Source organism: Psammomys obesus, unplaced genomic scaffold, assembly GCF_907164565.1.
Source record: "Psammomys obesus unplaced genomic scaffold, mPsaObe1.curated_primary_1811, whole genome shotgun sequence".
Lineage (NCBI taxonomy): Eukaryota > Metazoa > Chordata > Mammalia > Rodentia > Muridae > Psammomys > Psammomys obesus.
Genome location: NW_026585689.1, coordinates 21839281 through 21849351, shown reverse-complemented (window position 1 = coordinate 21849351; position 10071 = coordinate 21839281). Strand labels below are relative to the sequence as shown.

General features: G+C 38.1%; 1 pseudogene; it reads left to right on the top strand.

Moving 5' to 3' along the window:
- The first annotated feature begins 3758 nt into the window (after positions 1-3758).
- On the top strand, positions 3759-8633 carry LOC129666328 (60S ribosomal protein L17-like; annotated as a pseudogene).
- The last annotated feature ends 1438 nt before the right edge of the window (positions 8634-10071 follow it).

The window sequence follows — 10071 nt, the reverse complement described above, 5'->3', positions numbered from 1 at the left end:
TCTCTCTCTCTCTCTCTCTCTCTCTCTCTCTCTCTCTCTCTCTCTCTTTTTCCCCTGGTGCTCACTGCTCAGTCTCTGCCAGCTGGCTGGACACAGAAACTGCCTGTGTCTGGAGCACAGCTGAGTGATGGCGGCTCAGTCTCCGCCTTTCCGGCCTTTGGGAACCTGGGTGTTTGCCTAAACTGGGTAATTTTCCCAAGACCTTTTCGGGGTGGGGGTGTCGGCTGAGTGCTCTGAGATCAGACCAGCTGTTTCCCTCCCTGTGTGTTTGCACCAGACAGTGAAACTCATTCGCTGGTGCCCTGGTGCCCACAGTTCTATCTCAGGCTGCGAATCAGGCGTGCAGGCAGGCAGGGCTCTGTGCAGGTGCCTGGGTCCCCAGCTCTGGCTCCGGGTTGGCTCCTGGGGCACCCGTGGAACCCAAGTCTTTTCCAGGGGATGTCTGGGTGACCTAAGGTTGGTCCTAATCGTTTCCTGTACTGTGGGGTTATTTCTCAACTGAAAGTTCCAGTCTCTGATAGTGTGGTGTGCATGGTTCAGTCTGGGACCTTGACTGGAGACACTGGCTTGTGGCTCTGGGCTGGGGCTGGGGCTGGTGGCCAGCAGCCAAGTGGCTGGCAGAACCGGGATCTCTTCCACGGTTTAGCTGGGTGAGTTAAAACCTGATTGACTCCCCCACCGTGGGGTATCCTCTCACCTGGGAAACACAATGACTGTGTTTTATGGCCGCAAGTTCTGATTGCTGGTCACTGTGCTGATCCTGCTGCTGATGCTCAGAATGAGAGTCCTTCCGGGCGCCGCCATCTTGCCCTGCCTCGGAACCTTACTTCTATAAGTCACTTTCTCAGAATATTTTCATTATAGTAACAGTAAAATGAATTAAGACATACATTAAATGTGTATATATATACACACAGCAAAACAAAAATATGTATAAAAATTCATATTTTGACAAACTTTTATGTATCAAAATATAATCCCTACACAATAGAGGCACAGTAGGCTTATAAAATATTATGGTTTTTTATAATTTATAATATGAATGTTGCTTACTTAAGAGTAAAACTGAAGAAGCAAGCAGCTAATTTCTTCTGATCCTGTTGAATTCAGTGAATTAAATCTGCTTTCCTTTGGTTCTCACTGTTTGTCATTCCTGAGGCAGGGAAACCACCAATCTGACCTCCTGCTATACCAGATTAAAGGGATTAAATAAAATCTAAATATCGGAAACATGCTCAGCATGTTTTAATTTTTTATTAAAATTATTCATTTTTTAATCCTCAGGCTTGTTCTTATTCTCACATTTCATCTAAGAAATGGGCTTTAATATAAGGAAGTTCTACAACGGAGGTAGAGTTCTTCATCTATGATTTACTATGGCTTTTAAAGCATTTCTATAATAAATAATAATGAATTATAATAAAGCTCTTATTTCTTCATGATAGATTGAGAAGGCAGAAAACTGGTTTTAGAACTCTCTTTTCTTATACCAGTAAGTTTTCATTCATTCTTAGAGAATTAGATTATATTTGTCCTCATTCAGGCAGAAAGAGCCCTCCTTTTGGCATTTTTCACTACCTCTTCCACTGAAGATGTTTATAACTTCAAATCAATAAATGCTGTGGTGACACCATAAGAGCCAGCCGCATCAAAGGCCATATTTCTGGAAACAAAATGGAGGCAAGGAGAAGTAGACATCTAAGCTGCTAAAGCTTCTGTAAAATTCAAATGAACAGAGAAAAGTAATATAACAAGGACACTAATGAGACAGGCTACCATGAAATCCTATACACAAGGTACTAAGGTATTTCTTTATGTTAATCAGCATATGGTTCAAAGATGTAATTTATTGTTTATCGTCCACCTCAAAAATAAACAAGCTCCTGTCCCCTCCAGGTCTTTCATCCCCCCCTTCTTTCATAAAATTGCCTGCACTCTACCCAAACTTTGGCTATGAGTCTCAGCATCTGCTTCATTACTCTGCTGGATAGAGTCTTTCAGAGGCCCTCTGTGGTAGGCTTTTGTCCTGTTCCCTATTTTCTCCCTCTTCAGATGGCCATCCCATTTGCCTTTCTGTATGAGGATTGATCTTCTTACCCAGGGTATTCCTTCTTTCTTAGCTTATTTAGGTGTACAAATTTTAGAATGTTCACCTTATATTTTATGTCTAATATCCATGACAGGAGCTCCACAAGAAGAGCAACTGAAACAAACAAACAAAAAAAATCTGGGCACATGGGTCTTTTCTGAGACTGAAACTCCAACCAAGTACCAATCATGGAGGTAACCTAGAACCCCTACACAGATATAGCCCATGGCAGTTCAGTGTCCAGTTGGATTCCCTAGTAAGTAGAAGAGGAGCTGTCTTTTGAATGAAGTCAGTGGCTGGCTCTTTGATCACCTCCCCCCTTAGTGGAAAGCAGCCTTACCAGGCCACAGAGGAAGACAAAGCAGCTAGTCCTGATGAGACCTGATGCAGCTAGGGAAAGATGGAAGGAGAGTGGTACTGCCCCTATCAGTGGAGTGGGAGACGGGCAAGGGAGGAGAAGACGGAGGGATGGTGGGATTGGGAGGGGACAAGGAAGGGGGTACAGCTGGGATACAGAGTAAATAAATTGTAATTAATAAAAAATAGATCAAACCATTTTAGACTATAAAAAAGTTGTCAAGCTATGAAAAAGGTGGCCAAACCCTTAATAGTTTACAACAGGATTTACTTTATTGTCCACAACTAATTCAGAAAAACAAACATAGCTGAACTGACTTTTCAAGATTCATCCATATTTTTGCAACAATATTGTGGATATCTGTTGTATAAGGTTGCACCATTCCTGCTGCCTGATCACCACATCACAAGCATATATTACTCTGGTTCGGGGAATGGTTGAGTATATAATTTAGGATTGTAGATATGCATTATCTTAGATAATCAAGGCATAGTAGGGTTTGTTATTACATTGTTCTCTTCAAGTCAGCTTAAACTAAAAGGCACAGTAGAGAGAAGGGGAGCAGGGTAAGTCTTAAGTGATCTCAAGGTGTATTATAAACTTAGTTATGTCCATCAAAAGTTCAGTCTATAGAATTGATGAAATATTCTCATGAAATTATATAACCACATAAGGATAAAGTATTTATTATCTCTAAAATATCTCCCTAGGTTTGACTATTCAAAGTCTGGGAAAAAGAGAATTCTCGAAACTTATTTTTCTTCAAGTTTTGTTAATCTAATAAAATATACTAAGGACCATGTTAATTGCTCTGGGTATTGTTCTCTGACCAAGGTTCTGTAGTATTTTATTTCAGCTCATGTATTGTATAAAGTATCTAGACAAGCTGAAATTACTTACAATGCAACTTGAAGATACTCCTTGGAAGTATTAAGAAATACTGAAACAGTCTACCTGTCATTGGTTTTACCATGTGTATTCTCTTATATGTTTAAATATTGAAGTCCAAATTAGAAATTATGAATTTCTACTTATATAAATAGATAAATATGTATTGTTTCAAAGCAGTTTATGCAGTAACACATTTATTTTCATGTGGCACTTTTTTAAGCCACAGGTAATGGGGCTTTCACACTGTAGAGTCATTCAATAAGGGATCATTTTATGATCTAGAATTTAAAAGGCACCTCATATCTATCAGTCAATTCTCCTTACAAATGCAATGTAATTACTTTCTTCTTGATAGGAAGATAAAATACGCTCTAAAATATAATTTGAGTCTGTATTTTATAAGGTACAGATTTTAATGGAATGAGGTAAGGTATTAGAATCTACTTAATTTGAGGTGCTAGAAACATGGCTATTGCTTTGAATCAGGATCAGTTAATCTTTCAGCTTTCACTGGTGTTAAGGAAGAAATACTTTTATGAATTAAGAGTTCAAAAAACTTGTTCTTTGTTTTCTATATCTAAAATAGCTGTAGAAGAATTCTCACAATCTTAAAAAAGGATTGCTTTTTAATAATCTTCCTCAAAGAGGAAGCTAGGGTAAACAGGCAGGATGCCTGTTTAATGTTGAAATATACAGACAGAAACTTTCCTGTGACTTTCCTTCTTTGAGTTGTGGTTTAAGGCAAACTTCAGTGTTTTGTTTACATTTGATTTTCTGTCTGTATTCTTTTAGACCTGGCAAGCAGTGGAGAAAAGAAACCATAATATTTGATACCAAGCAGGAAAATTTGGGCAAAAATTTTGAATCCATGTTCTATTCTTATTAAGACAAACAACTATTTTCTTACAAAATAATCTTTATTTTTAATTTTTTTCTATATTATTATTATTATTTATTACAATTTATTCACTGGTATTCCAGCTGCAGCCCATCCCTCATCTCCTCTACATCTCACCTTCCCTCTCTCTTTCCCTCTCCAATATTCCCCCACTCATCTACAGATAGGGGATAGTCCTCCTCCCCTATCATCTGACAATAGCCTATCAGGTCTCATCGGGATTGTCTAGATGTTCTTTCTCTGTGGCCTGGTAAGGCTACCTTGCCAGGGTGCGGTTATCAAAGGGTAGGCAACTAAGTTCATTCCACTGACTGCAACTGCTCCCCTTACTAGGGTACTCACTTAGAGACTGAGCAGCCTATGTGCTACAACTGAGCAGAGCATCTAGGTCCTCTCCATTCATGGTCCTTGGTTGATTCATTACTCTCTACAAGATCCCATGGGCTGAGATTATTTCACTCTGTTTTTTTTTTTCCTTGTGGAGCTCCTGACCATTTCATGTCTTACTACCCCTGACTCTTTCATAAGTTTCCCTGCACTCTTCTGAAAGTTTGGCTATGAATATCAGCATCTGCTTTGATACCCTGATGGGTAGAGTCTTTCACAGGCTCCTTGTGGAAGGCTCCTGTCCTGTCCCTTGTCTTCTGTTTGCCCTTTTGAATAATGATTAAGCATTTTCTCTAGGGCCCTCCTTGTTGTTTAGCTTCTTTGGGGCTACAGATTTTAGTATATTTATCCTAAATTATATGGCTAATATCCACTTACAAGTGAGTATATGCCATGTTTGTCCTTCTGCTTCTGGGTTACCTCACTAAGGATATTTTCTATTTCCACCCTTTTACCTGCAAATTTCATGATTTCCTTCTTTATATTGCCGAGTTGTATTCCATTGTGTAAATATACCACAATTTCTGTACAGATTCTTCGGTGGAGGGACTTCTAGGTTGTTTCCAGATTCTGGCTATTACGAATAAAGCTGCTATGAACACAGTTGAGCAAATGTCCTTATTGTATGGTTGAGCATTTTTTTGATATATCCCCAGGAGTGGTATAGCTGGATCATGTGGTAGCACTATTCCTAATTGTCTGAGAAAGGGCCAGATTGATTTCCAAAGTGGTTGTACAAGTTCACATTCCCATCAGCAATGCAACAGGGCTCCTCTTTCTCCACCACCTTTCCAGCACGTATAGTCCCTTGAGTTTTTTATTTTAGTCATTCTAATGGGTGTAGTTGGAATATTAGATTTGTTTTGATTTGCATTTTCTGAGTGACTAAGGATGTTGAACATTTCTTCAAATGTTTCTTTATCATTGATATTCCTCTGTTGAGAATTCTCTGTTTAGCTCTGTACCCCATTTTTTTTAATTTAATTTTTTTTATTTCTCAATGGGTTTTTTTATTTAACTTTTATTAATTACACTTTATTCATTTTGTATCCCCCCATAAGCCCCTCCCTCCTCCCCTCCAGGTTCCACCCTCCCCCCTCCTTTCTGCATGCATGTCCCTCCCCAAGTCCACTGGTAGGGGAGGTCCTCCTCTCCTTCTTTCTGATCTTAGTCTATCAGTTCTCATCAGAAGTGGCTGCATTGTCAGGGTTCTAGGTTATCTCCATGAATAGTCCTTGGTTGGAGTATGAGTCTCTGGGAAGTTCCTTGTGTTCAAATTTTCTTGTTCTGTTGCTCTCCTTGTGGAGTTCCTGTCCTCTCCAGCTCTTACTATTTCCCACTTCTTACATAAAATTCCATTCACTCTGCCTGACAGTTGGCCATCAGGCTCAGGTTTGTTGGTGTTTAACTTCTTGAGTTCTTTATATATTCTGGATATTATCCGTCTGTCAGATATAGGGTTGATGAAGATCTTTACCCGGTCTGTAAGATGTTTTTTGTTTTTCTTTTTTGACCATATCCTTTGCTTTAGAGAATTATTCAGTTTCATGAGGTCCCATTGATTAATTGTATTTTTTATAATTTTTATTTTTTATATTAATCACAGGTTTACTTTGTATCCCAGCCATAGCCCCCTCCCTCATTTCCTCCCAGTCCCACCTTTCCTCCCTCCCTCAACTCCTCCCTCCCCCTTTCCAAGTACACTGATAGGGGAGGTCCTCCTCCTCTTCCATCTGACCCTAGCTTATCAGGTATCTTCAGGACTGGCTGCACTGTCCTCCTCTGTGGCCTAGTAGAAAGGCTGCTCCTCCTTCGGAGGGGGGGAGTTCAAAGACCTTAATTTTTGATCTTAGAGCCTGTGCTTTTGGTGTTCTGTTCAGGAAGTTGTCACCTGTGCCAATGAGTTCAATTTCAAGGCTCTTCCCTAGTTTTTCTTTTCTTTTCTTTTTTTTTTTTTTTTTTTTTTGTTTTTGTTTTTTTGTTTTTGGTCTTAGGCTCTCCATATTCTGGTCACCTGTTCAACCACCCTCTTTATTTTATTTTTTTATTTTTTTAATTTTTATTAATTACACTTTATTCATTTTGTATCCCCCTATAAGCCCCTCCCTCCTCCCCTGCCGATCCCACCCTCCCTCCCCTTTCTGCATGCATGCCACTCCCCAAGTCCACTGATAGGGGAGGTTCTCCTCTTCTTTCTGATCTTAGTCTATCAGTTCTCATCAAAAGTGGCTGCATTGTCCTCTACTGTGGCCTGGTAAGGCTGCTCCCCCCTCAGGGGGAAGTGATCACGAGCAGGCCAATCAGATTATGTCAGAGGCAGTCCCTCTTCCCATTACTATGTAAAGCACTTGGACACTGAACTGCCATGGGCTACACCTGTGCAGGGGTTCCAGGTCTTTTTCTTCTAACAGATTTAATGTGTTTGGTTTTCTGTTGAGGCTGTTGATCCACTTGGACTTTTCTGTAGTGCAGGGTGATGAATATGGATCTCTCTTTTTTTTTTTTTTTTTTTTTTTTTTTACATGTAGACATCCAGTTAGCCCAGCATTTCTTGAAAATGCTGTCATTTGTTCCATTGCATGATTTTGGCTTCCCTAGTAAGGGGTACAGGGGCTGTCTCTGACATGAACTCAGGGGCTGGCTCTTATACCTCCTCCTCAGTGGGGAGCAGTCTTACTAGGCCACAGAGGAAGACAATGCAGCCAGTCCTGATGAGACCTGATCTGATAGTGTCAGAGGGAAGGGGAGGTGGTCCCCCCATCAGTGGACTTAGGAAGGGACATGGAAGGAGATGAGGGAGGGAGGGTAGGGTTGGAAGGGGATGTGGGAAAGGGCTACACTGGGATACAAAGTGAACAAACTGTAATTAATAAAAAATAAATTTAAAAATATATTTATGTAAAATATTATACATTTATATTAAAGATCATTGTAATCTATTGATGAGAAAAAATATCATATGCAGCTTCTAGATTATAGATATTTACCAATTATATAAAATTTCCTGTAAGATTATGTATTCTTCACAAAAAATGTTTCATCATATTCATTTAAATAATCTCAGAAATTGATAGTAAAATAACATTGCTTCTTTCAAATTACACAATTTGTGAAGGTTGTCCTGAAAGCATATAAATTAATGTGTTTTATAAGAGCTACACTAGTAAAATTTTCTTCTGAATTCTCATTATTATTATTATTTACAAGTTATTCACTTTGTATTCTGGTTCTAGTCACCTCTCTCATCTCCTCCTGGTCCCACCCTCTTCTGATTTCTCTAATCATTTTAAAACATTTATTTTTCTTCTAAAATAAATCAAATTAAACACAGCAATTTCCATGAGGAATGTTGTATCCATGTGTTTAAAAAAGAAGCCTTGAGTAGCTCTTGCACTTCCTCTTAATGAAAGTGGCCAGAGGTGATTCCTGAAGATGGTTCGATACTCTTGACTCTGAAAACCCTACGAAATCATGCAAATCAAGAGGTTCAAATCTTCGTGTTTACTCTAAGAGCACCCGGGAAACTGCCCAGGCCATCAAGGGGATGCATATCCGAAAAGCCACCAAGTATCTGAAAGATGTCACTTTAAAGAAGCAGTGTGTGATGTTCGGACACTATAATGGTGGAGTCGGGATGTGCGCCTAGGCCAAACAGTAGGGCTGGACTCAAGGTCGGTGGCCAAAACAGAGTGCTGAATTTTTGCTGCACATGCTTAAAATTGCAGAGAGTAATGCTGAAGTTAAGGGTCTAGATGTAGATTCTCTAGTGATTGAACATATCCAGCTGAACAAAGTACGTTAAGTAATATTCGTCTTCGACCTTACAGAGCTCATGGCCAGATTAACCCATACCTGAGCTTCCCTTGCCGCACTGAGATGATCCTCACTGAAAAGGAACAAATTGGTCCAAAGCCAAAAGAGGAGGTTGCACAGAAGAAGAAAAAATGTCTCAGAAGAAACTGAAGAAACAAAGCTGATGGCACGAGAATAATAAATTCAGCATAAAATAAATGCAGATAAAAGTGAAAAAGTAAAAATAAAAAATAAAAATAAAAAAGGAGCCTTGTCCATAAACCTCAAATGAAGTTTTCTAACTATAATACTTCATAACACTTTTAGCACAGTCTCTAGATAAAAAAAATTACTGACATTCCTGATGATAGTCTCAAATCTCCATTCAGTCACACACGTTATAGTAGACACTTGAGAAAAGACATGAAATGCAACATTGTTTGAACCCTTCCAATCATCACAGACTGGCAAAGAGTTTCAATCTCACCAAATGCCTCATGGATTAATGTGTGTCCATGAAAATGGGCATTAGAAATCAAGTAACACCGAAAGCAGAAGAGCTACAGAAAAGCAACAGGCTGTCAATTGCTCATCAGACTGATAAATAGGAATTTCATTAATCACCTTTATTTCTGATCTACAAAAATCCATATAAATAAAAACCCTTCATATAGTGGTAAGCATCAAAAATCAGTTAAAGAGACTGATCACTAATTATAAGAAAAAAATATGTGTGCTAAGAAAATTTGACAAAAGAAACAGTGTTAGGATAAATAGATTAATTTGAAATAAAGTCAATTAATAAAAAGTCAATAAAGCAAATATTGCTCTTGACATTTATCATTAACTGTAAATCAGAATAATGAGAAATAACACCAATCCATGTGTGTGTGTGTGTGGGGGGGGTTATCTGTATGAAAGTATAGGTACTCATGATGGCCCGATGATGACATTGTGTTCCCTAGATTTGGAGTAACCAGAGGTTGTATGCTTCCTGATAAAGGTGCTGGGTTCCAAAATTGTGTGCTATGTTTATTTGTTGAAAATACAAGTAAAATGTATGTGTCTGTACTTTAAGGTAGTTTGTACATATGTTTTATAACATATTTATGTATTAGAAGTATTAGTTATAAAATTTGTTTTTATTATTTTTTCAGGGCCTTTGATATTATTTTATATAAAGTCAGAATTCATACTTGGTTTCTACAGATTTTATAAAACTAGTTTTAGCATTGTCATGATTTAGTTTTCTTGTTTTTATCCTATTCCTTGTTCTATTTCATTCCTTCAGTAATGATGAACTCATGCAAAATAAAGGCAATATACTTTATAGCTACATATTTTCTCAACCCACTAAACTCATTAATAACTTTTAAGTTTTCCAGTGACACACAGTTAAGTGGATTAATGCTCCCTTTAGAATACTGTTTGCAAAACTATTAAAGGAAATGTTGCCCATAATAAAATCTCATATTTCCATAAGAGAAAAATGTAGTTTAAATTAGTATGATAAGATTTCTATGTCTCATATAAATGTTGTAGTGAAGATCTCATACTAGAAAATAACATTACCGATTTTAAAATTGGACATATATACGTGTGTGTGTGTGTGTATATATATATATATATATATATATATATATATACAAATATATA